This window comes from Gastrolobium bilobum, unplaced genomic scaffold (assembly GCF_033153095.1).
Source record: "Gastrolobium bilobum isolate Gb01-03AN ecotype WA unplaced genomic scaffold, APGP_CSIRO_Gbil_v1 utg2242, whole genome shotgun sequence".
In the NCBI taxonomy this organism is placed as follows: Eukaryota; Viridiplantae; Streptophyta; class Magnoliopsida; order Fabales; family Fabaceae; genus Gastrolobium; species Gastrolobium bilobum.
The window spans coordinates 119,272-126,904 of record NW_026895266.1 but is presented as its reverse complement, the minus strand read 5'-3'; positions in this window follow the sequence as shown (position 1 = coordinate 126,904).

Genomic DNA, 7,633 nt, shown 5'->3' with positions numbered 1-7,633 from the left:
TAAAAATCAATTAGTAATCTTCAAATTTAATGTCACTTAAGCTAAAACTTTTTTCTTTTCATAACAAAAGAATGTCATGTTCTTAAGGATAATAAAGATAATATTCAAATTCAAGATTCACTAATCATGCACCGACTCACATAAATAGTTTTGAGTTATGACAATTATAAGTTTAATTTTTTTTAGTTTCGTTGTAAACTACAAATTTAGCAATAGTAAAAAAAGGAGAAATTCTTTACAAAAAAAAGGAGAAATTATTTACCAAAAAAAGAGGGAGAAGGAGAAATTAAAAAATGGCATTAGCAACTTAGACAATTGAAGCTTTTTCAAATCACTTCTAAAGCCATGTTGTGAAAACTCGACAAGACCATTCGGTCTGACTACTTGATCCAGAAATCGGATCCCCAATCAGTCTGATTTAATCAATAGATCATATATGTTTCTGATTAGGTAACGAATCAGTGATCTGCTTGTGATATGTAAAAATCCGGACTAGTTTAATGCTTGTACTAGTTTTAGTATTTTAAAAAAATCTTTTTAAAGAATGTGCACCTGACAAGAGTTGAAACCAAACCAGATTGTAAGAAATTGGGAAAAAAATTTGTCATTTTTAATGACATAAATTATGTCATTTTAAATAAAATGACATCGTTTTAGTGTATATTTAGTGATTGTTTACAAAATTGTGTAATTTAAAATGACAAACATTTTTTCTCATTAAATAAGAGGCAACGAACCATTATGCCAATCACCCATTTGAGATACTTTATTACTACTATTATGTTTATTATATACTTTCATATAAATTCAAATAATGTGGTTCAACCAGTGATCTACCGATAAGATCAATAATCTACTTACCCAATACCTCAACCGAGTCAATCATCGGTTTGGTTTTTATGACGTTATTGCTTCTACAAGACAGACTTTCATGTTTTAAAAGAAGTTCAAAACTAAAGTAAATTTATGTTATATTCGTACTTAATTATGATGCTAATCCCTAATTAAAAATACAACAATATGCATGTGTGTAATTTTTTTCACATCTTATTTTCGTTGTCATCCCTCTCAAAACCATCATCTTATAAGGCTTTGTTTGGGAGTTTAGAGGGGAAGAGAACGAAATGAGTTCAAGGGAGAGGAAGGGGAAGGAAGGGAAGGAAAATGAAGGGTATTTCTTTTTCTTGTTTGGGAGTTAAAATCTCCCAAATTGAGAGAACCTTAATTTTAAGAACAAGAAGGATTTTGGAGGGTTTTGTGAAAATTCATAAATTCTTCCCTCTCACTTTTTTAAACTCAAAAACAAAAAAAGAAATTAATAAAATTCTTCACTTTTTTTTCTTTTTCTCCTAAAAGTAACTCTAAAACAAGCCCTTAGAGACTGGGATTCAACAAGACAACAACTCTCCACACGTCAAAGCTCAACGTAGAAGGCTCTTGTGTCATGCAACTTTTATTGAGGTCTTTTTAGTGCTTTGTCAACTTTGCCTAGGACGTCCTAGCTAGCTCCAACTACCGTGGTTTCGAGATAAATGAAAGGGATGACAAGGTGTTAAAACAACACATGTTATGTCTTAATTGGGGAAAAATACTACAAGCAACTAAGGAACTCTACCTAAATTTTTTCCTACAATTGATGCTGACCAGATAGCCAATACAATTCAACGTGTATTATATTACTTATGTGGCTATTATTATATTTTACTTCAACTGTATTTTTAATTTTATAGTTATGGGTATACACACTGTTTTTACAAACTAAGATATTTTTCTTGCTCGAGAAACACCTAATAAAAATGTTTCGTAAGAGAAATTAGACACTTTTTTGTTTTAAATTACTTTATCTATTTTTTAAAAAAATATTATTTTAGAGTTTTTGTATAGTTCATTTCAAATTGTTTGTCACTTTAGAAAACTAAGGCGATATTAATTACTTTTTTTTTTCAAATTTATTCTTATTATTTGATATCTCCACCAACTAAGATGAAAAAGTATTTAAGGAATAAAAGGGTAACAATATTAATATAAAATATTAAGTATACATCACCTCATATAGGTATGTGCACGATCAATAGTCCTCGTTTTAATAACAAGTTGAAAGCTTTAGTTAACGAGGTGAGGTGATACACAATGTTATCAATGCTTTGGTGCAAAAGAGGTCGAGGAATTTCTTGCCGTTGTCTTGTCTCTTGCATGTCAGTGCTCTCTTTCTATCCCTACCTTACTTGCATGTGAGCCACGTGTCTCGTCAAGATAGCCACGGTGGTGTCACGTGACCTGTGATTATGTTAGAAATTGTTCCTAATTATGAGTACGGAACCAGAAATCTATGTTGGCTACGCAACCAAAGGCAGATACTTTGCGTTTTTTTATTTATTTAAATGAACGATATCTGAAACCCCATTTAGTGAGAAGGTCAGTTTGGGAGTCAGCTGAAGTTTTATATTTTTTATTATTTTGTTGCTTGTCTATGTACGATGGACAATCCCAAGATAATGGTAAAAACCAATGCAATTATATATATATATATATATATATATATATATAGAGGTAGGATTTTTTGACACCAGTGTCAAATTTATCTCATCTGAGAGCTATTAGATCAAAAAAGATCAACGACTATGATTTGTAAACATATATATGATACCATTGATCTTTTTTGATCTAACGGCTCTCAGATGAGGTGTCAAATTTCAAATTTGACACTAGTGTCAAAGGATCCTACTCCATATATATATATATATATATATATATATATATAAGGATAGGATCCTTTGACACCGATGTCAAATTTAAAGTTTGACACCTCATATGAGAGCCGTAAGAAAAAAAAACACATGCTTACAAATCAGAGTCGTCGATCTTTTTTTATCTAAGGGCTCTCAGATGAGGTGTCAAACTTTAAATTTAACACCAGTGTCAAAGGATCCTATATATATATATATATATATATATATATATATATATATATATATATATAGGCAGGATCCTTTGACACCGATGTCAAAGAAAAAGTTTGACACCTCATCTGAGAGCCGTTAGATTAAAAAAGATCAATGGTGTCACATGCTTACAAATCAGAGTCGTTGATCTATTTTAATCTAACGGCTCTCAGATGAGGTGTCAAACTTTTTCTTTGACACCAGTGTCAAAGGATCCTGTCTATATATATATATATATATATATATATATATATATATATGTGGTATATGATATTGTAATAACCAATTATGATTACTACCAATGTTACTACCAATATATTTTACCGTTAGATCGATCATGTGGATCTAACAGATATATTTATTTCTATCTTTGTATGGTTATGATTTCCCATATTTAATGTGAGGGGAAATCATAACCATACAAAGGTGAAAATAAATATAAAGTATTAAATAAAGGGAATCATATCCATACAAAGATGAAAATAAATGTAATCGTTGGATCAACATAATCGATCTAACGGTGAAATTAATTAATCGTAACCCTAATTGATTGTTACAATACCTTCCTATATGTGTATATATATATACACACACACGCACATGATCCTTTAACATTAGTGTTAAACTAAAAAGTTCTTAATCATTGATTTTCGTCAATCTAACGGTCATAATTTATGGAATTATATTTATTTGCTTTTTCTTTAAATGAACGATATGGGACGGAGCCAGGGGAGGCTAGGGTGCCCCCCACAATTTTTTTTGAAGAAATTGTTTTTAGCATATGGTCTTTTGGGGAGAAGCTCAAGAAGAAGCAGCAAACCCATTGAGTTTAGCGGCATGTAAAGTAGGAGCAGATGAAGATCGAGCACATAATAAGGTTCTGTTGAAGATGAAGCTATTTGGAGGGTTTTACTTGCAAAATTGGCCGCCACCGCCATCTCTGGTTCTCAATCCGCAATGGTGGGAAGGAATCACCAAACAAGGGATTGCCTTGTAGGTTGGGTCTAATCAAAATATCATACAGATCTTTCTGTCCATAGCCCAAAAGGGCCTTTTACTGTCCTAGTTTGGAACTTCATAACCCAAAATATATGATAAGATCAATTATAATTAAATAATGGGATAAATTGTTCTATCTACCTCTTTTTCTGTTATATTTGTCTACTACTCTCAAATATCAGTAGATTAGAATCTCAATTATCTTTATCATTTCTCTCTCCTATTGAGATTATGATCTAATAGTGTTAGAGAGTAGTAGGCAAAGGTAGACAGAAAAAGATATAGGTAGAATAACCTATCCCTTAAATAATATAATGGGAATAATATCTTTCTAGTGACCGGAGATAAGGTTCTCTCCAGTGGCGCCTAAAACTATGTTGTTTCATACTTACAAAATAAAAAAATAAAATCTATGCGCTAATTACCCTAAACCCCAATTACCAAAAGTCATCCTTTGGTCTCCGGCCTCCTTCGTACAAGGACTTCTCTTCAATTTTATTTTTCCTCAGCTCGATCTCTTCCCTCGCCACCTGAACTACACCTTTATCGTTGGAACTCATGATTTCCATACTGGTACCTATTGCCATCTCTTTTAGCCTTTTTTTTCGCTTTCTATAATTGCCATATTTTACTTTTAGGTTTTGGCATCTGTTCATACTTTTTTCTTTTGTGAAATCACTATGTTGTTCATGAGTGCACAGTTGAGATTTGTCTAATAAGTTTGTTTAAGGGCTCAACTATTTTTGCACATCATTTTTATCTCGTTGCTGCTTCACTCTTTATCACATATTGTCAGTCAATTTTTCCAGCTTTTGATTTGGATATAAGGTTAAGAATTGTGTAGCTAGTGAATCTTATGTTCTCCAATTGATTTTTGTTTAAATACAAGTTACACAGAAGTCTTATTATGCATTGATTTGCCAAAGGGAATATTCTTAAATCTCATCTTTGAGGGCTTTATTCTTTTAATTGTTATTATTGTCAAGGGTTATATGCTTGCTTGACTGCTAGTGCTACTCCCTTTATTTTTTTCCCCTGCTTGCGTTATATGCATTTGATTCCCAGTGTAAACATGATACTGAATAATGGTTTTTCCCAAATTAATTTTGATTTGTGAAAACCATCTCTTGATTGTAGATGTAGTTTGTGGATTTTATTTGTTGATTTTAACTAGATCAACTCTTTTATTTCTTCTGTCATAGATCCACAAAATGTGTTTGGGGGCTATGAGGTTTTATTCTACTGGGTATATTTTGGTTCTAGGGTATTTTTTTCTTCAGGTGGTTTAATTTGCATACAATATTTGATGCTAAGGAAATAACCAAAACTTGAAGCTTTGCTCATTAGTGCGAAAAATGTTGGAAGGTGGTGTGAAATTCCAATAAATTCTTCTATTCATATGCTTCTGAAGCATATCAGAGCTTTTTATTTGGCCGAAACTAAGATGAATTGGGTTGTGTTCTTAAAGGAGCTTATGATGACAATGGTGTTTTGATTGTCAAAGTCCCCCAGGTGCTCTTCAACGAGAAGCTCTATAAGTATGCTCAGATGAACGAAATGGAAAAGCAACATTTAACTTAACTTTCTGAATAACTTGTGTTGTGTTTTCCTGGGAAAAAAATGTGTGCTGAGATGAGAAACACTTTAAAAAGAAAGAGCAATTGGAGGTCTTTAATATGAGGGTGCTATAAAACATGAATAATATGGCTTTCTGAAATTGGCATGAAAAAAGTGTCTCTTGATAATTCAATCTATGGTAGTGATTGGTTTAACAGATTCTCATCAATTCTGCGGAAGAACGAAGAGGACAAGGAGAAATTTGAGTTCTATGTACTATTACTGATAGAGCCGCATGCATTCCTTAACATTGCACATGAGGTTGCAAGGGTTGTAGATTCCTCAACTAACATTGCACATAAAGTTACTCTAAAATATTTTTACTCACGAGGCATTTTTCTATGGAAGAACAATTGCCTTAACTCTTTTGGGTAACTTTATCATGAGCATAAATTTTGATATTTGTTTTCCTTTGCATGTGTTAAGCACACAAAACATAGAAGCGAAATGCGCTGACTACAATGGCTATTTGTTTATATTTCGAAGGAAGTGTTATGCATATTATATACAAAATCTACAAATGAAAAAGTCATACGAAATTTTGACAAAAGAACTCATCCTCCTATTACTCTATGTGAATCCGAACTCAATGTAGACATCGGAACAAAAGAATCCACATTAGAAAAATAACTCTCAAAAGAACAAGAGAATACAAAAACAAATTAAGGGACTAAGAAAATATCAATTTTGTAGCTTCAACGTGGTCCATTTTCTTGTTTATTTTCTGTTTTGGGTGAAGGGCATAGATTGGACTTCCCAATCCCCTGCTTCTCCTTGGGGGAATTCATTTTCTCACTCTAAATTTAAAAAATATATATATTCTTTCCATCACCGGTTGCTCTATCTTTAACTTGAAATTTAGAGAGTAAATCTCCGTTACAAAAGTAATGGGCATCAAATAAAAGATAAATATCAGACCGGAATTGCAAAGGAGAAAAACTACACGGGACTAAATATTTCAGGAAAGCTCAACTCATCTCCAAAATCATTTCAAATAAAATAGAACAGCTGCATCAACTTCTATTCTCTAGCAAAGCTTCTAATTATTAGCTGAAAATAAGAAAAAGAAATTAAGTACATGTATATTATATTGAAGTGCTATATTTTAAAATAAATAAATAAATTCTTACCAAAATAAAACCATGAAAATATGTACAATGACTGTTATTCATTTTGCTTCTCTCTTGCAACATTCATCTACAAATGAAACAACACAATTTTTAATTAAAAGTTCAAAGAAAAAAAAGCACATACTTCAACTTCACAAATACCTTTTGCTTTTGACAACTAGTTTTATTATGACCCTTTCCTCGACAATAACTGCAAGTCTTTTGCTGTTTTGATGACATTTCCACGCTCGATTTTATACGTGAAGCAACCTTAGGACGCCCTTTAGTTTTGACTAGTTGAATGGGATCACGTATGTCTTCAATGAGTGAAACTTGCGAAACAATACCGGGATTTGGTTCGTCTTCAATTTTCTTTCTCTTTCTTTCCAATTGTATTTGTATAAATTCAGCAACCATAGCGTCAAGTCTTCTGATCTCATAAATAGAATCTCTTGCTTCAGAAACAGCCATAATGAGTTTGGAGTGAACCAACCACAAAGACAATGCACTAACTTCATTAGTAGTTGTTTCAGCATGAACGTCTACAAGATTTTCAGCCCTATAGCTTGCGTTCATTGTCCATCTAGACAAAATATATTTTTCAGGAAGGGTTATTATTTGTTTTTTCTTCATGGTGTATAAAATATGTCTGCACAAAATTTCCATAGTCTCAAAATTTTCACATGAACAATGAGCTGTGAAGGTTTCAGTCAAATGGTATTCGACGACCACCTACCACTTTTTATCAACTTCGGGAGACCCTACCCGATACTTGATTACATTTTCATCTGTTGAAATCTTTTCATGAAAGTAATCAAGTAAGGCAGTCTTGCACTCCCTTTTAAAGATCTTATATACTTTTTTTTGTGTAGCGTTCTCCAGCTATTACTTCATTTGGATGGTTAGTCTCCAAATTTGCCTTTGTTTTTCTAGTTTTAAAACCCTCATCTTCTTTTGCATCCCTCC